At 33.7% G+C, this 21,605-nt stretch overlaps 1 protein-coding gene across 1 annotated transcript in view; it reads left to right on the top strand.

The window, feature by feature from the left end:
• LOC125075253 (serine protease Hayan-like) overlaps positions 1 to 21,605 on the top strand; it is a 52,096-nt gene that overhangs the window by 429 nt on the left and 30,062 nt on the right. The gene's annotated exons all lie outside the window — the stretch shown is intronic.

Below are 21,605 nucleotides of genomic sequence, written 5' to 3'. Positions count from 1 at the left end.
GTCAGTTTGTTAACTAAATACTTAACTTAAATTTACATACGTCTGGAGAACAAAATACGACAAAGAGTACCTAACATTTACCTCACTTCCTCAGACGCAGGCGATGTCGCATGTAGAAACTACTTTGTAACTAATAATTGAGTAAGTAGTTCAACATTAGTAGCAGTTATAAAACCTTGTCAGTGAATCTTGTTAAGCTATTTTATTAGAAAAGTTAGGTAAAAACATTGTTATGAATTAAACAATTCAGGCGTATTCGCTGGAGACAAGCTATTGCCTACCACAAAGCAAATAAACAACTTTGTCTATGAATTAACGCGATATCATTGGCCGAGATCTTCTATACGATACTCATGGATACGTAAAAATGGCGTTTTGAATGTCGTTAAAGTTGTCATTGATTTTTTTTAAGTAAAATTAAACTGTATATAATTAGTATCTATGCTAATATCGTAAATACGAGAGTAACTCTATTTTATTAAACCGATTTTGATAAAATTGTATGAAGCTTGAATCTAAAAGACATAGCCTTTTTTTTTTCTTTATATGTATATAGGAACCTTCCACGGAGTATAGTGATACTTTACACTTTAAATAAAGATATATTAATCGAGATTTTTTTTGTGATGAATATATATAAGCTTTTATCAGAGCTATTATCAAATATTTGTTTCAAAATTTGTATATATGTTAACTTTTTCCATTGGAATCATACAACCCCTTGTTCACTCACGTTGGTTCAAACTTGTAGCTCAATTTTAAACTAGTTTCACATAAACGATTGAGTAAATTTCCACAGACCTCGACAGTAAAATCTATACATATACATATATAATAAAATTGGACTGTCTGTTTGTAATATTAAAAAACCCGCGTTTTACTAAATGCATATGTATGTACATACGGTACATATACCTAAATAACATTTTTTTACAATTTTTGTCTGTCTGTCTATCTATCTGTTTGTTCCGGCTAATCTCTGGAACGGCTGAACCGATTTCGACGGGACTTTCACTGGCAGATAGCTGATGTAATAATAAGTAACTTAGGCTTTTATTTTAGAATTGTATATAAAATATAATAAAGTCACGCTTTTTTATTAAATTCAAACGCGCACGAAGTCGCGGGCACAGCTAGTCTTGTATAATAATATTATTGTAAATATAATGATATCGATTGTAATAAACGTATATATAATAATAACGTAAACGATAAACTTTGAAAATGCTGAGCCGATTTTAATAATTATTTCACTATTTGAAAGCTAGTTTTTGCGGAATTAAACGTTTTTCTACGTATATGTTTGTATGTACTTTCGTAATCGTAAACTGAAATAAACGTAAGCGAAACCGCGGACACAGCTAATGTATGGTTTGCAATGAGATTTAGGCATAGACAATTTTACTAGTAATATTATACATGCGAAAGTAACTCTGTCTGTCTGTTACGCTACCAACCATTGAACCGTATATGATGAAATTGATATGAAGCAAGCTTGAACCGTAAGGAGTCTTTTCCATACTTAAAACCCAGGATAAAATACGCGGACTAAGATAACTAGTACTTTATAAATAGACTAGCCGCGGGCAACAGCTTTGATCGCGTAGAAGTTGAATATGTTTACAGATTAATTTAAAATGTTACGTTAATTTAAGACCTCTTTGTTTACCACATTTGTGGTTCGACTTTCGTGGGCTATATCTATCAGTTTTCTCGTAGTGCTATTTAGAACTGTCGATGCGGAAAACCTCTAAAATGCTTGTAGTAGATCTAAGAGAATTAGGTCTACTCCAGCCATTTTAAACCTTGTGCTTTATTTATTATCATAGTGAAGCGGACAGACTAGCCTATATACGAAATGTCAACCCCTAATTCACTTTTTGGGGGTAGAATATCCAGAAACGCTTAAATGCGTATCTACTATCTACTCATTTTTAATAATTATTCCAAAAACAAAGCATTATCTTTCTAACTTAAAAAAATGACACATTTCCATATAATCTATCAACCCTTATTTTATCCCCCATCTATGGGTAGAATATCCAAAAACGCTTAAATATCTATCTATTGATTTTTATACAGTAGCCCAAAAAAAATATTTTCATGTTTCTAATTTAAAAGACGGTCTTCCATACAAACTTTCAACCCCTCTTAGGGGTAGAATATCCAAAATTACTTCCTTACTGGGTTTCTTCACAATAAAATCCCACTCTTCAAATCTCATGGCCTTTACTTTAATAGTATATGCTCGGTGATGATGAATAAGTAAGTTAGGACACGGTAGTTATATATAAATTTCAGGACTGACCATTGAACTTGGCACCCATTTAGATCTCACTTGTTTTGTCGTTTAAGTCAACAACCGAGGCCTATGTCATAATATTGAACTTGGCTCTCATTTCAGATTTATGTATTGATGGGATATTTAAATATCGTTAGTTGAAATATAGTATTGATACCGACATAGACAGCCCTCAAAAGTATTGGATCCGGGGTCTTATACGCTCGCACTGGTTGCTTTGGCATAGCTACGCCATTACGTGAAGGGAAACACTGCGAAAAATCTACCAAAATTAGCGTGGTAAAATAACTTCTAAACCTTTTAATCAAAAAAATTTCGGGCCCTTTTATCCTGCAGTGTGGTATTTATACAGTACCAATACTGTGAACAAATTAGACAATACTTGAGGTAGGGTAAAGATATTGGCGCTGTGATAAATATTCACCCTTACATACATCGCCAATGTGCCAACCTTTGCCACTAAGATGTTATGTCCCTTGTACCTGTTGTTACACTTACTCTCCATCCATAGCGGAACACAACAATAATAAGTATTCCTGGATACACTATTCCATAACAGGAAAAAGCCAAATAAACAACATTTGACGGCAAATTGAAGCGATATCATTCGTTGAGAGCTTGATGAATCTACGTTATTCACAATGGATTTTCGAAAAAATAGCGTTTTGAACATCGACGAAAGTGTTATCGGAATTTTGGAAGTAAAATTAAAGTGAAAATAAGTAGTTAAGTGTTATAGTGTTGTACAGTACCAATTATTGAGGGTTTCCAATTAAGCAGGTTTAAAATTATAGTTATCTCATTTACAGAGGAACCCGCTTACAGAGGTCGAAATGTGCCGTTATTACATTTTTAGACTGTGGTAGATGTGTGTAAACACGTATACGAGGAAATAAAAGTACTCACGCTAACAGTCCAGTACACGTATATTAGTCACAGTTCACAAAACACACAAGAAAGTTCAAAAGGTCAATAGAAGATAGACAGAATAGAATATAGACAGTCACACATAGAAATATAGCACAACACAAAAACTTAGGAACTCAGGAAATATAAAGTAATGAGAAAACAAAGCAAATCGCATCGAACGTTAAAGCCGACTAAGTATGTATTGGTGAAATGTGTAAGATGTTTATAATATTAATACATAAATAAATATTAAATAAAATATTATATTATGTTTATGTAAAGTGTAATAAATAAAATAAACTAAATAAATGTAATAATTCGCCTACAAGACTATCCACAATCATAATCTGATAGAAGTTTTAATTTTTCAGATACTGGTAACGTTTTATATTTACGTTTGGACATTTTGTACACTTTTATTTTGTTCTTAGGTCAAAACCTGAGATAGTACTAAAAAAAAAAGCATGCGCGAAAGACGACCCGAAATATATGTAAACAAACATGTCAAAACGTGTTAAAACCTGATTAATCTGTCTCACTTATACAGGTTATTGAGTTAAAGAGTCTCAATTATAGAGGTAAACATCGATGAAGTCTTAGAATTCAAATCTTATTTAACCAGGTTCAAAAAGTTCCATTAACAGAGGTAATTTAATGAAAAAGTGCCGGGATCTCACTGGAGTTCTCAATAACAGAGGTTTCTCACTTATCCAGGTCCCACTTAACCAGGTTTCACTATTATAAATACAGATATATTAATCATAAACTCTTAGTAGTGCCCAATATAGCTAAGTTATAACCAAATCGCATGAAATACGTAAATCTAAGGTTTGTTTATCTTTTTTCCTATTTCCATTGGAATAACAGATTCGACGAGTGAGCGTTACCCAGAAGCCCTACCAAAGAGACAGGCGTAACTTTATCACAGTATAACCTTAGTAATAGTATCAATGTTGTTGTTTATTTTGTACTAGCTATCCATCCTGGCTTCGCATGAGGATAATACCTGTTACTTAAAAAGTTGATGTCGTAATAAACATAACTCATCAGTAAAGTTCCAAATCCGAATCGATCGGTTTTTTATATTAACGGGGCAGGCACAGGGCCGGACCGTGAGTTTAAGGGGCCCTAGGCTCATACTACTTAGGGGCCCATTTATGATACACCTGAATGTAGACTTGAATTAAATGATTTGAATGGGTTTGATTAATTGCAGGATTCGAAGGGCTGCAAATCATACGATCTGGTTAATTAATAAAATTAGGTAATTCTTTCGCATTATCGTCTATTTTTGACTTTGATTTGAATTAGCTGGGAGCCCTGGACTAAAGCCCAAAAAGCCATATGGTATATTCGGGCCTGGGCAGGCATAAGACTCCACTTCAACTGATAGTAAGTGGCAGTGGAGCCCAAACGAGAACGTCTTCCAGTGCAGTCTGAAATAATGAACTTGTCTAGTCGTCCTCGCCATGCTGGGCCGGAAGATGCCTCGTTTGAAGGTTATTGAGGGAACACGTGTGCTGGTAGAGAATACCAGACTTTATCGCGTTCACAAAGACAGACTATGGTTTTTATACGTCGTGATTATTAATGTTGAGACCAAGTAAATTAATTTCGTGTGTCATGTATCAAGGTCAACGAATAATATATCTATTATACATAATTTAATGTCTATGTGATCTTATATACATGGACCTTCCTTGTGTATTAATATTTTAAATCAATACTAGTATTATAAATGAAAAACTAACTCTGGCTGTCTGTTTGTTGGTCTGTCCCCACTAACCCACTGAACCGAATTTGATGAAAATTGCTCTGAAGCAAGTTTAAATCCCGAAGTGGGACAGAGGCTACTTTTTATACCTAACAGCAAACTCCTAAAAGGCGAGCGAGCTAGAACTAAAATTATGTAAAAATTTGAATGCCGTTTTTTGTACCCAGTACTTGAAGACAATGTACAGTCGGCAACTAATACGCTATAAAATTTAAATGGCATTTGTGTATTCGTGAAAAAAAGGCGTTTTGAATGTCGACGAAGTTGTTGTCTGAACTTTGGATGTTAAATTCAACTGTTTATAAGTATTTATGTGGAATAGTGTTGTATTATAAATAAAGATATATTCATCGAGAACTGTTAGAAGTGCTATTTGGAATACGCAAATCTAAGGTTGTTGATACTTCGCGATCCCAAAACGCCCGGCGAAAAGACGGCGAGGGTACTGCTGGTCTTTTATTGAGTATTTCGGTGTATTAGGTCGTAGGCTAGGCATCTTAGCACCGGTTAATACCATATAAAACCCCCCTGCCACTTCGTGTGGGGTGAAATGTGGCATCTTTCAAGCGAGAAAAAGGTTAACATACTCCTTCGATGGCAATAAAACTAGCATCATACATCATCTTACACCAACGAATTATAATTATATCCGGTTTAAAACACGCTAGTTTTAAAATTGACGAAGTTGACAACAATTTTGATGTGAGATATTAAATATATACGAACCAAAAAGTGTCTTACGGGATCTGTGTAAAGTCCAAATTCGATTAACATAAAATTTAACATACGTCACAGAAACAGCGTGATTATACGACAAAATATCTCGGATTCTAGGGTTCCGTAGCACAATAGAACAAATCAAACCGTTATAGGTTCACTTAGTTGTCTGTTTATCAAGACAGTTTTTCTCATGAACGCGTGTGGGTATCAATTTTAAATTAATAGTAAATGTTCACGTCTGTAATCCGTTGCCGTTGCCGTTTGGAGCTGTAACAATATCAAAATTCTAAGTAAACGCAATCAAATGATACGGTCCTTTGACATATTGATGCTCGCAAGGGAATCTAAGCCTTTGGGTACTTACTGTTGACTTAGAATCACGAAAGTAATAATAATCATTGTACACTGTAAGAGTGACATTATTATCGACATTATTATTATTATTAGATGAATTACTTTTTTGTGTTCCATGTTTGTGCGTGTTTATGATTTTATTATTTTATGTTAGATTGTAACATTTCTTCAATTTAATTTTATTGTGTTATTAATAATGTGTAATGGTATATTACGTCAATCCGTGTACATTTGATAACTTTGTTTAGGGAATATGACGGTGGTGCTTCAAATAAATTGAAAAAAAATTGGCAAGAATCAACCAAAATTATAGGAGCAATCCGTTACATCACAAAAAACTCGATTCTCGTGATGGACGAACTAATTACACTACAAGTACGGAACCCTTGGTACACGCAACCGGCTCGCAGTTGGTCGTTTTTTTTTTTATTTCAAGACGTTAGAGCGAGATAGCTTGCTGTGCTGTGTTGCTGTCTAATGAGTTAGACAGAGATGGATTATAAAAAAAATGTTTAATAAATAAGTATACATATATTATTCTATAGTTCTTATTAAGTATGTCTCGAAAAGAAATGTTGTCGTCAATTAGACAAACTATTCGTAAGCAAAACGAATCGTTTATTGAACATAATAACTGTACTTAAATGAACTGATGGTACATCTATTTCTATCGTACTATTATAAATGCGAAAGTAACTTTATTATCTCGTCATACTTTAACCGCTGAACCGATTAAGATGAAATTTTCTAAAGAGATAGTTTGAGTCCCGGGTAAGAAAAGTCAACCCTCGAGGAGGTAAAATGGTGATGGTTTCTGTGCTTATAGGTGCAGTTTCAGTTTATAATGGGTATATATTAATACATGAACAGTGAACACTCTAGAACAATGTTCTAGAGTGGAGACCGCGTCTCGGCAAACGTAGGACGTCCTCAGGCACGGTGTGATGATTTGCGCAAGACGGCTGGCAGGAGTTGGATGCGAGTTGCCGAAGAAAGACCACAGTGGCGCAATTGGAGAGACCATGTCCAGCAGTGGACGAATATGGGCTGATGATGATGGTGATTACATGTACATGTACATGGGAAGACGTTTATTTTGTAATGTCTAACTGAGACTACTAAACCAACATACATGAAACCTATATCAACATCACATACATTACTCCGATCCCAATGTAAGTAGCTAAAGCATTTGTGTTATGGAAATCAGAAGTAACGACGGTACCACATACACCCGGACCCAAGACAACATAGAAAACTAATGAAATTTTTCTACATGGACTCGGACGTGAATCGAACCCGGGAACTCGGAGTGGCGTACCCATGAAAACCGGTGTACACTCTACTCGACCACGGATGTCATATATCAAAAGAGGCGCGTTTCGGAGAAGGTTTTAGTATATAATATTACTACATAAGTCTCTGCACTTCGCTTTTCAATCTTAAATTAAGATTGTTGACGTGACAAGCGTTTTCAAGTTCTCGAATAAAATATAAGATAAAATTAGTAATTATTTAATATATAACGATTCTAACACGCAATGACCGAGCAATAGAACAGATTAGAACACGTATAAACGAACGTTGCGGGTTCAAATCCAATCCGTGGAATTATAATTATAGTGTTCATAAAAAAAATTAACGAGGAAACCACGTTTGCGTGTTTTACTTGAAAAACTAAAAATAATCAACCGGATTCGAACTTGTAACCTTTCATCGGGATCCATGTGTTTCATCCAATTTAAACCAAGGTCAGGTAAACAGTTATTGTATTGAAAGCCTTTAAACCGGAAACAGGCAAGAGCCTTCGCATTTCTTCCGCATATGCCTTAGTAGCGACTCGCTATGGTTCAATTTATTAATAACTAGCGACACCCCCCCGGCTTCGCACGGATGCAATGCTGATCCTAAATACACTACAGAATGTCTTATAACGTTCACAGTTTTTCAGTCATTAGACAATACAAACCACGAAAATATTCATTTAAATTACATCGTGTAAAGGGCCATATTGATCTATATTAAATGCACAATGTATTTAAGATTCTTAATTGGATAAGGATTAATGCCGTATTGCTTAAAATCGCTTCGAAAATAAGCCATTACTTTTCGTAAAAAGTAAAGGATAAAGAATGGTGGTGAGTGTTATCCCTACGAGATAGACATATGCCATTAAGGACTTTTTTGAAGACCTTTTTTAGGTGTACAATACTGTAGTACATTGTTTGGATCCATCTCATTGGTTTCAGCCAGCGTTTGCAATCAAAGCGCAAAAATATGTGTTTATTGACGACATCACATTAGAATATAAATTATCAGTGTTTCTCTACTATATTATGTGCGTATTATACATATAAACCTCGTGAATCGATCTATTTATTAAAACCGAATCAAAATCTGTTGCATAGTTTTAAAGATCTAAGCATACATAGGGACAGACAGTCAACGGGAAGCAAATTTGTTTTATACTATGTAGTGGGAATTTATTTGAGACTAACGCATCATCCTCCTGCCCTTGCCCTGCCCCAATTTACTTGGGGTCGGCGCAGCATGTCTTCTTCTTCCATACTTCCCTATCTGACGTCATCTCACAAGAAACATTCTTTCCAGCCATACCGTCTTTCACACAATCCAACCATTTATTTTATTTTTTATTTTATTTTTATTTTATTTTATTCGGGAAACAAACAGTACAAATTAACATAATTAAAAAAAAAATCATAAAATATAAATCATTGACCAATAAAGTTTCCACAATTAAAAAATACATAGAATAATGCGAGCAAGTTAATTACAATTAAAAAAAAAAAAAAAAATCTAATACATTAAATAAAAAGTAATATCATATAAACAGAAAATAATTAATAATTATAGTAGAATTTACAAAAATATAATCTTATTAATAATAAAATGCAAATGTAACTTAATATGAATAACAATAATTACTAAGAATTTTTCTTAATTTGTTCAATTAACTTTTGTAAGGAGCCTGTAAAGTAATCAATTGAACAGTATTCTTTGTTGTATAATAAACAAGAACGGTAAAAGAAGGCATTTTGTGCATAATTAGTACGTGTAGTATGTAAATTAAATAAAGATTTATTTCGCGAAGATTGTCTTGGACATCGGAAGTTAAGACAATTAAGAAGAAATGGAGAGTCAATAATATTATGTAGTAATTTCAGCAGAAATGTTTGATCCTTTATCTTACGACGTTTTTCTAATGGGATTAAATTAGGAACACATTGATCAGTAGTAGAATACCTAAATTTTAAATGCTTTAAGAATTTTGTTTGAATTTTCTCTATTTCTTTGATGTAGACTTTATAATGTGGATTCCAAATCACCGAAGCGAATTCTAGTATTGAGCGAACAAATGCATTAAAGAGAAGAATCAAGGTTGTAATATTTTTAAAATCTCTACTAATTCTAAGAACAAAACCAAGCATACGATAGGCTTTTGCAGTAACATACCTATAGTGTTCCCTAAAGGTTAATGAGGAGTCAAGGTGGACGCCCAAATCTCTCACCCCTGAAACCCGCTCAATAAGATCTTCATTTAAAGTATACTTGAAATTAATAGTATTTTTTTTGCGGGAAAATGATATTACGTTACATTTTTTAATATTAAGTTGCAGGAGATTATCATTGCAATATTTAAAAAAATCATTCAAATCATCCTGTAATAAGTTACAATCAGAAGGTTTACTAATGGTTTTATATATCTTCATATCATCAGCATAGAGTAGAATTGAAGAATGCCTAAATACTGCAATAATGTCATTAATGAATAAATTAAACAGAAGGGGTCCAAGATGAGATCCTTGGGGCACACCAGAAGTAACAGGCACGAACGTAGAGCAGTAACCTTTAATTGTAACCGCCTGGCTTCGATCTCTGAGATATGAAGTAAGCCAACGGAGGAGGTCGCCATGGATACCGAGTTCTTCAATTTTACGAATCAAGATTAAATGACAGATTTTATCAAATGCTTTTGAATAGTCGGTATACACCACGTCCACCTGGAAACCTTGATCCATAGCGGTAGTAACCTGATGAACAAATTCACATAAATTGGACTCTACAGATTTTTTATTTATGAAACCATGCTGTTGAGGAATGATAATGGTTCGTAGGGTAGGGAAAATCCAGTCGTATATAATTTTCTCAAAAAGTTTAGCGATAGTACATAATTTAGAAATAGGTCTGTAATTTTTCACATTGTGCTTATCACCTGATTTAAAAACTGGTACAACATAACTTTGTTTCCACAGTTGAGGCATTTCGCCGCTACAAATAGATTTGTGGAATAATAAATAAATAGGAAGCGATAGACAGCTACGACACATCTTCAAAAATATAGGAGGCAAGCCATCAGGCCCGTATCCCTTATTTATATCCAATTTACTGAGGTATTTATGTACAATAAACGGAGAAAGTGAAATCGATCCAATGTTAACAGAACTATCCGAGGCACTTACATGATTATAATTGCTTAATAAGGAAGATGACTCGTAAACAGATTCAAAATATTTACTGAAAAGAGAACAGATTTCATTTCCGCTACTGGCCGTTACTTCGCTTAATTGCATAATTTCAGGGATATTAGAGGAAGAATTTTTCGATCGAACAAATGACCAAAAGAATTTGCTACATTCTTTAATTTTACTTTCAGAATTTGAAATATACAAATCATAATATTTAGTCTGTAACTTTTTCTCACGATCACGCAAGAGACTAAACGTATCGTAGTCGGAAGTTCGGTTATAAATTTTCCATTTCCTATGATACTTTAATTTTTCATTTATAACTTTTATTAAGGATCTAGGGTACCAGCAGGGAAAATTATTATTACATTTAACAATTTTAACCGGAGTAAAATCATTAACAATTTTAAAAACAGTTTTATAAAAAACATTAACAGCATCCGAGATATCACGGTCATCTAATAATTCAGTCCAATTAATTTTGGACAGTGCATTATTGATTTCCTCATAGTTAGCACGGTGAAAAAGTCGAATCATTCTAGGAGTCGGTTTAATTAATCGCAAACTATGTATAGTAAATAGTATCTCCAGAGCTGGGTGATGTACATCCTCTTTAACAGGTGGTTGGGGGCAACGGCTGACGGTACAGTGACAGTCACTAAAAATAAGATCTAGATGTCTGCCATTAACATTATAAATTGAATTGAACTGTTTCAGATCGGTAAAATTCATAAAGTTGGCCAAGGCGTAAACAAGACTATTATCATCACTATGATTATTCAGGATCATGATATCATCGCTCCCAACCCACTGTGCAGTCGGAACATTAAAATCACCCAATACCAAGAAACTGTCATTAGGATAATTTAGCTTCTCATCTGAAACCAATTCGAAAAAATCAATTAGCGTATCACAATGACGGTTAATATTAGGGAAATAGCAGCAATATATATGAAGTGACTTTGTTATTGCTGTAGACACCAACGATATTGTTACTTTCACTATTTCAGCTGAAAAGTTGCCCAATTGTAAGGATGTCGACGAACGAACTGTTAAGTTAGATTTTAAGGCGACAAGTACACCACCACCCATTGTGTTTCCACGTTCATTATAATTTCTATCACACCTATGGACAGTGTATCTTGAATCAAAAAGTTCGGAATCAAAAATACCATCATACAACCACGTCTCGCTAAGACAGATGATATCATATTCCCCCAGCAACATAGCCCTGAAGAACATATTAGTTTTGGTACGTAAGCCTCGTACATTTTGGTAGAAAATGTTTAAATTATACTCAATCATTAAATAAGTCTAAAGCGATTATACGCACAAAATAATTCATTATAAATAATAATAATAATCCCACTATTCCACATTTAATTGTATTATAAGAAAAAATATATGATACATAATAAATATAAAAAATAATTGCAATAATATATATTAAATAGAATTCGCGACGAATAATCCATTTAAAACTTAACTTATATGCACAAATGCCTTCACCAGCGTTATAAATTAATAAAGAACAAAATGCATTACAAAGATCTAAACAACTATAACCAGAAAACACCAAAATACCGCAACAGGAAGAGCCAGAGATAGATATAAAAATAGTCCTTATACAATTTTGTTTAAATCATTCACATTTGATATATTCAGCACAGCACTGTTGTCGGAACGTCTTATCATTATACTACAATTCTTTATCCAAACATATTTATAATTCTTCTCCTTTGCAATTTTTTTTACTGAAAGTAGCAAGGTTTTATTTGTACTTGTTAGGTGCTCGTTAAAGTAAACGTTATTATAGTTGTTTGCAAATCCTAAATCATTACACTTAATCTTTAGTTTTCTTGCTTGTGCAAGGAATTCGTCTTTTTTCCAGCGACATAAAAATTTAACTATAATAGGCTTACTTTTTTTAACATCCTTATTTTTGTTTTTGGTAGCAACTCTGGTAATAAAATCAATGTCGGTGCCAGGATCAATTTTTATTGAAGTTTTGCTTGCAACGTTTTGTAAAATAGTATAGAGATTTTCATTTTTTTGTTCTGGAATTCCATAGATTTCGATATTCGATCGACGAGCCCATTGCTCATGATTATTGTTAACCATCTTTTCATTGGTCGTCCCCTTCCTCTATATCCATCCATGTTCATGCTCAAGACCTACCTCACAATATGTTCCTCATTGTTCCGCATAACATGCCCATACCATGATAGCCGCCTTCCACATAACTTCTCGGCTATCGGTTTCCACTTTCAAACTTCCTCTTATGTACTCATTCTTTACTCTATCCGTTCGCGTAACACCACACATTACATACATTATTTTTACATTCACAGCCTGTAAATTTCCCACTGCTGGGCTAAGGCCTTCTCTCCCTTTGAGGAGAAGGTTTGGAGTATATTCCACCACGCTGCTCCAATGCGGTTTGGTGGAATACAAATGTGGCAGAATTTCGTTGAAATTAGCCACATGCGGGTTTCCTAACGATGTTTTCCTTCACCGCCGAGTACGAGATGAATTATTAACACAAATTAAGCACATGAAAACTCCGTGGTGCTTGCCTGGGTTTGAACCCGCAATCATCGGTTAAGATGCACGCGTTCTAACCACTGCGCCATCTCGGCTCTCTGAAACACCACACATTACCATTAATTTATTTGACAGTAACAATGTTCACTAATATTAAGAATAGTGGAAGCCGGAGGTATCTGTAGTAATAGTAAATATAATTATAGAGTAATTAGTAATTAAACAAGAACACTTAAGAGGCATTAAGTAATATCATTTAAAAGTGCCTTTATGAACTTTAATTAAGTATTATTTTTTTTTATATAATTATTATGTAATCATTTCGAATCGAACGCGAATATCTATACTAATATTATGATGAGGTAAAACTATGAGTCCAGTTCTCGCTTTAAATTAAGACTATTCACATACTACGACTACTATATGTATGTATGTCTGTTCGTACTGTCAAATATAATAGACACAAATCAAACTCAATGAGATTTAGACATAATATAACCGACAGGGTGGATTTGTTTTGTTGCAGCCTGAGTGAACTCACAACTATAGTTACTTGGACTATATCGTATATAACGTAGACTTATAAATATTGTTATACGAGCTGTAATATCTAATTAGGACAACCATGTCCTCTAATTATATGTATACAGTATTGTAAATAAATAAATGTTTTTATTCCTTATAATAACTGTTTTAAGCACTTTTAAATTATGTTTGCCGATTCATAAATTCAAATCGTTTGTTAAATAAATGTGGCATGTTACTAGATGCAGGATTATATAGATGATACAATATTATGGAGTTAATTATTGTTTAATTTCAGGCAGGATACGTTATATATTTAAGTTAATTTATTTCGAATGTTGGGAAAGAGTAACTATTGAGTTAGTTATCGGTAGAATCTACATGTCGAACCTAGCTAGCTAGCTTTACGTTCAATACAGTTGAGTAAAACGACGATTCAAAAGATACTTGTAAAACACTACTTGAAAAAAGTACATTTTGATTTTTCTTTCATTTGATTAAAACAAATGAAAAACTCAAGCATTAAAGCTTTGGCAAAATTATGTATGTATGTAGGCGACCTATTGAATGTGACATTTTATATGGGATTCAAAGTATATTGAAATTGAGATATTCTATTGCACAAGGTATATAGCACTTTATTTTTCACAATAAAAATCAAACAAAGACACTGATACAAGTAATAGAAAATACAGATAATAAAAATATACATTCTTGTAAGTGACAGGTCAAGCGAATCTTATTTTAATATGTTAAATAATATTATTATATATGAGCAACGTCATTTGCTAATACGATCAAGAACTATGCCTCGGTGTTGCTAGTTAATAAATTCTCGACATCGAAATGTCAAGTGGACAATTGGTTGGAATCGATTTTGCGAAACGGCAACACTGCATTTTTGATGGAGCTCTCATTCAGTGTTGCAGAACTATCGATAGTTTGACTATCGATAGTTGACCTTGAAAACTATTCAGGATATCGATAGTACTAAGTAATGTATTCGTAATGTAGTCTAATCGCTACACTCAAGATTACTACAGAAACAGAAAAGTTTCATTGTAATGCCACCGTCCTCTAAAAGTTTTTTTAATGTTATGAGTATTTATAATGTTTATTCATAAATCAAACACAAAAAATATTGACAACATTTTTCACATTCAAATTTTTCATTATTCCTCATTCCGCACAAAATGTCGTAATTCTAAAAACAAATATTGTGGTCAATTTAATTTCATTTATTTAAATATACATTATAGTTGGCCTGCTAAATTACTTATCTTGAGAAAGTAATACTATCGGAAATTGATATATTGCTCAAGGGAAACTATCGATAGTATCGGTACTATCGATAGTATTGACACGTGACAATACTATCGATAGACTATCGATAGTGTCGCTTACACCTTAACTAGATAGTCTATCCATAGTCTATCGATAGTGGACTATCGATATGCAACACTACTGTCATTCATTCATTTGTTATTAACGATATTATTCCGTGAAATAAGATATTGAGAAGTCCGTTATCGGTTTTATTTGAACACCGAGTAATGGAGGATGCGACATATATTACACATTAATAAAACTAAATTTAGTTGAATAAACACGATGCGTTTTCGGTGGTAGGCTTAAGAATTTTGCATGTAGTATAAAATAATAGTTAAACAAAATATTCTTTTGTTAAAAAACAATAGAAGATATTAGTTAGCATTAGCATTAGCAGCTTGAAAATTTTCCCACTGCTGGGCTAAACTCCTCCTCTCCCTTTGAGGGGAAGGTTAGGAGCATATTTCACCACGCTGCTCCAATGCGGGTTGGCGGAATACACATGTGGCAGAATTTCGTTGAAAATAGACACATGCAGGTTTCCTCACGATGTTTTCCTTCACCGCCGAGCACGAGATGAATTATAAACACAAATTAAGCACATGAAAATTCAGTGGTGCCTTCTTCTTCTTCTTAGTTAATTAAAAGTATATTGTTTTAATATGAATTATCTATTGGCGAGTAGGACCGTATCGTGTGTCGTGCCGGCAAACGTCACGACGCTCTCTCATAACGTCACGTCGTTCGTTGCTGTATCTCTAGAAAGGACGCTTAGATCTTTTATCAACGGATATCAATAAACAGAACGATTCAAGAGGAAGGTTTATATGTATAATACATGCATATTATTTTAGAGAAAAATGGAGAATTTCAACTTACCTAGCCGGTAAAAAAAACAATAATTTTACGTTTTATGTATGTTCTTCAATTTAATAGTTGAGTATGTTGTACCCGTGTGAGGCCGGATTATAAGAACCACTAGGCTCGCCCGCGAAACTTTGCGTTTATACAAAAGATTTTTTCGAAATTTCGAGACCTTTGACCGGTCTCGCACAACCACTCTGTGGAACCAGCTTTCGCCGGCGGTTTTTCCGAACCGATACGACTTGGGAACCTTCAAGAAAAGAGCGTACTTATTCCTTAAAGGCCGGCAACCCACCTGCAACCCCCCTGGTGTTCCAGATGTCCATGGGCGGTGGTAATCACTTTCCATCAGGTGAGCCTCCTGCTCGTTTGCCCCCATAACATAAAAAAAGGTTTTGTTTTGATTTCAAACTGCAAGTCACTCATCTACTTTCGGCGCCAAAATGATGAAACCTTGTTTAAAAAGTATACATTAATTTTATAGCATTTTACTTTAATTTTGTTTACGTTTTTAATTTTTAGGGTTCCGTAGTCAAATGGCAAATTATATATTTAAGATTCGTCCTGTCTGTCTCTCTGTCCGGCCGTATGTCACAGCCACTTTTTTCCGAAACTATGAGAACTATACTCTTGATACTTGGTAAGTAGATGTATTATGGGAACCGCATTAAGATTTTCACACAAAAATAGAAAAAAAACAATAAATTTTGGGGGTACCCCATACTTCGAACTGAAATTCAAAAATTTTTTTTTTCATTGACCCATTCATATACTTGTGCTTCAAGGGATAAAAATGATTTATGAGGTTTCTAATATCATTTTTTTCTAAACTGAATAGTTTGCGCTAGAGACACTTTCTAAGTTGTAAAATGTGTCTGTCCCCCCCCCCCCTGTAACTTCTAAAGTAAGAGAATGATACAAAATTGGTTTGAACGAGATCTAGTAAGTAGTTTTTTTTTAATATCGTCATAAATCGAAAACCGCAATTTACCTTTCGTTCAATCAACTTGAATATAAAAAATTAAATGTTTAATTTCATAAACATATACCTTGTTACTTGCTGCCATGGAACGCTTCATGGGCGAGCCCGACTCGCACTTGGCATTTCCGCTCTCTAAAATTATTTCTAATAAATTAAGTAAATTGCAGTTAAGAATCCTCTTTATTTTTCTGCACATCAACGGAGATCTTCAGAATGAGGCCTTAGCCAATTTTATGTGCAGCTATCATCCCACAATTACTGCGACAAAAATCGACTTACGCTATTAATATATTTAACATACTACTTTATAAATGAAACTCGGTTTTTATTATAAACTAGCTGTTACCCGCGGCTTTGCCCGCGTAGAATATAAATATATTTACAAATTAAATTAAAAAATTACGTTAATGTAAGACCTCTTTATATACCACATTGGTGTGTATTTATAATATTCAGAAACGTTTAAATACGTATCTATTCATTTTTAATCAGTAGCCCAAATATAAAGTTTCATGCTTCTAACTTCAAAAATGACAGACTTCCAGACTAACCCGTATACGAAATATCAACCTCTATTTCTCCCCTTAAGCGTAAAATATTCAGAAACGCTTAAATACGTATCTACTTATTTTTAATCAGTAGCCCAAAAATAGTTTCCTGCTTCTAACTTAAAAAATGACGGACTTCTAGACTATCCTGTATACGAAATGTCAACCTCTATTTCTCCCCTTAGGCGTAAAATATGCAAAAATGCTTAAATGCGAATCAACTCATTTTTAATCGGTAGCCCAAAAATAAAGTTTCATATTTTTAATTGAAAAAATGACGGACTTTCATAAAAAATTTACATCCCTTATTTCAGCCCCTCAGAGGTAGAATATCAAGAAACTTTTAAATACGTATTAACTCATTTTTAATTAGTAACACAAATATAAAATTTCATGCATCAAACTAAAAAAATGACGGACTTCCAGACTAATCTATATAAGAAATGTCAACCCCTATTAAACCCCTTAGAGTTAGATATCGAAAAAGCCTTTAATACGTATTTAATCATTTAATCAGTATCCCAAAAATAAACTTTCATGTTTTTAACTTAAAAAATGAACGACTTCCATAAAAACTTTCAACCCTTATTTCACCCCCTTAGTGGTAGATTATCTAGAAACGCTTAAATACGTACCTTATCATTTTTAATCAGAATTCCAAAAATAGAGTTTCATGTTTTTAACTTATAAAATGACTGACTCTCATAATAACTTTCAACCCTTATTTCACCTCCTTAGTGGTAGATTATCTAGAAACGCTTTAATACATATCTAGTGATTTTTAATCAGTATCAAAAAAATAAAGTTTCGTGTTTCTAACTTAAAAAATTACGGACCATCATCCATACTTTCGTCCCTTATTCCCTCTTAGGAGTAGAATATGCAGAAACGCTTAAATGTTTATGTACTCATTTTTAATAAGTATCCTATAAAAAAAAGTATTATGTTTCCAACTTAAAAAATAACGGACTTCCATACAAAAGTTCAACCCCTATTTCACCCCTTTAGGGGTTGAATTTCCAAAATTCCCTTCTTAGTGGGTGTCATGATATGTTAGTTTATAAGTGTACAGCCTAAAATATAAGTTTTATGCTTCTAGTTCTAAAAATTACAATATTTTCAACTACTTACAACCTTTCATCCCCCTTTTCAACCCTTTACAGCATTTTTTTCCAATTAAAACGTAGCCTATGTCCTTTTTTAGGTTCTAGACTATTTGTATATCAAATTTCATTTAAATCGGTCCAGTAGTTTTGGCGTAAAAGCGAGACAGACAGACAGACAGAGTTACTTTCGCATTTATAATATTATTGTATGGAAGTATGGATAGTATGGATTATTAGAAACAAAATACTATCCTTAATACAAACAATACTATAAAGAAAACTATGACACCTAATTATAATTAATTTTATCTACATCAAAACTAAAAAAAGTGCTAATAATTGTGAAATTATTAGAACCAAAATATTATCCTTAAAACAAAATTAAATAGTATTTAAAAAGTATTATTATACACGACTATATTATATCGCAAAAACAAATAACGCTGCATACAAACGTTCAGAAGGGAGCCGACCGCGCGTCGATTTCGACCAAATTTGATTACCATAAAAACGGTTCTAGTGAGTTCATCTTAAAAGATAGACATATACTGTCACAGACATTTTTTTAGATCATTTCAAGTGGAATAATTCTTTCATACATATATTTTTGATATCTTGAACCGTTTTCGCAGCTCACGCAACGGAAGCCCTCAAGGATGAATAATTTTCCCCGTTTTTTTCACATTTTCAATTATTTTTTTCGCTCCTAATAATTGCAGCGTGATGTTATATAGCCTAAAGCCTTCCTCGATAAATGGTCTATTCAACACAAAAAGAATTTTTCAATTCGAACCAGTAATTCCTGAGATTAGCGCGTTCAAACAAACAAACAAACAAACAAACTCTTTAGCTTTATAATATTAGTATAGATTTTAATTGAAAATTATTGCGGTAACCGTAAATTTATATCCCATCAAAACATAAATGTGAAATGAGAGACAAGTTCAATATTATGATATAGGCCTTGGTTGTTGACTTCAACGACAAAAGAAGTGAGATCTAAATGGGTGCCAAGTTCAATGATCAGTCCTGAAATTTATTTATAACTACATAAAATTTCATTTCTTCTTATAACTAAGTCTAAGATCTGACTTGGCCAGTTCTCATATATTCAATTTATGTGAAGTTTTTGAGTTATGAAGGGGTCAAAAGTGGCTCCAAATGGTTCGTGTAATATTACACACGGTGCAGCCAGTTCTTTTACTTGAACTTCGCTTGAAACTCTACCGCGTGTCTAGATGATACACCATTACTGGGCGTGTGACAAAGCAAGCAGGAGGCTCAAGATGGAAGGTGATTACCACCGCCCATGGATTGCAACACCGGGCTTACAGGTGCTATGTCAGCCTTTGAAAAATGTGTACTCTTTTCTCGAAGTTTCCCAAGTCGTATTCGCAAAAACTGTCGGTGAAAGCTGAGAATGGTCGTGCCAGTCTAAAAATGCCTTAAATCATAATCTGGATTATGCGGTTACACTTCGAATAATACATAATAAATTCTCGTTTTTTTGATATTATACAACACGCTGTTGTCCATTGTATGCACCACCCTAAGAATGTATTTACGTACTTAACTTAATTATGCGTTTACGAGGAAAATTTTCAAGGCCTACGATTGATACTTTGTATTATATGATGTTATTAATTGCTTAACTACGCATCGTTTTGTTCTTACACCGGAAGTAATGTTTTTATAATGTTAAGTACGTATAAGTAATTGTTACTACTTAATCCTCCTGTGATCTAATAGTTCTATTAATTATCTTAGATTATTTTTATATCTAGAAATAGTGTCCCACTACATAAAAATAACAAACGAGGCAACTTCATTATCTCGGTGTGCGTGACAGCTGACGCTTGACACTCGCCAAACGTCATGATGCATACTTTAAAGTTAGCTAGATCTTTTTGACAGATGGTCTAGTGAGGAGAAACAGAAAATATAACATATATAACAGTCGATGGAACGATGGAATGCGTAATCTAATTAGAATTCAACTTTTTTTTAACTTATTTTTCTAAAAAGAGTTATACCAGCTAAAGAGACCCCAACCAAAAGGACCCCCGTTCGTAACAATAACCTAACAAAAATCATTAATAAGGATTTTTGTAATCGATATTTGTCACGGTTACTGCCTGCATTCGCGTCCCTGCCGTCCGACCGATGTAACATTGTCCACGCGTCTATTATTTTCGGTGTTTCTATTTAAATTTTACATTGAAGCAATAATATATACTAGAAAAAGGTTTAAAATTTCCGGATAACCAGATAAGGTCAACCATTGACCTTTAATCTATCGTAATTGTTATAAATTAGTAGAATTGCACCATTTCTTCTCGCTGGACAAACGCGTTACGCGTTTCTATGTGGGACTCGCTGGTTGCTTAGGATGCCAAGTACGCTCTTGTACCTACTACAAAACCTTCCGTATCCTTTACGTATCCTTTCCGTCTCCTGGCGGGTGTCGAGGGATCACTTTTGCGTGCTACCATGACGGTAGAATTGTCCTCTCTAATGCGTATAACACGACCTGCGTTTTTTATAACGCGTTTATTAAAATATGTCGTCGATTTTAAGACATTTTCTGCCTCGCACAACCACTCTGTGTAAGTATTCGCCAGTGGTTTTACCGAACCGATACTACTTGGGAACCTTCAAGAAAATAGCGTACTCTTTAAAGTGAGCCTCCTGCTCGTTTGCCACCTATCACATAAAAAAAAAATCTAAACAGCGGTATGGTATGAATTGTAGAGTAATGGGTTATTTTAATTTGTTTTTTTTTTTTATGTTAACTCCAACGACGTTGTAACAAACACAATACATAAATGAAAAAAAATAATACAATAAGCTTAAAATATATGCAGATATGCAGATATGCTGTTTTTCACACAAATAAATTAATAGATAGCTCGTAAAGATACTTCTGAAGTTGTACTTCTTTTGGCGCGCGCATTAAAACTTCGAGCCGAGATGGCCCAGTGGTTAGAACGCGTGCATCTTAACCGATGATTTCGGGTTCAAACCCAGGCAGGCACCACTGAATTTTCATGTGCTTAATTTGTGTTTATAATTCATCTCGTGCTCGGCGGTGAAGGAAAACATCGTGAGGAAACCTGCATGTGTCTAATTTCAACGAAATTCTGCCACATGTGTATTCCGCC

Source organism: Vanessa atalanta, chromosome 30 (genome assembly GCF_905147765.1).
Source record: "Vanessa atalanta chromosome 30, ilVanAtal1.2, whole genome shotgun sequence".
Lineage (NCBI taxonomy): Eukaryota > Metazoa > Arthropoda > Insecta > Lepidoptera > Nymphalidae > Vanessa > Vanessa atalanta.
This window is presented reverse-complemented; position numbering and strand designations above follow the sequence as displayed.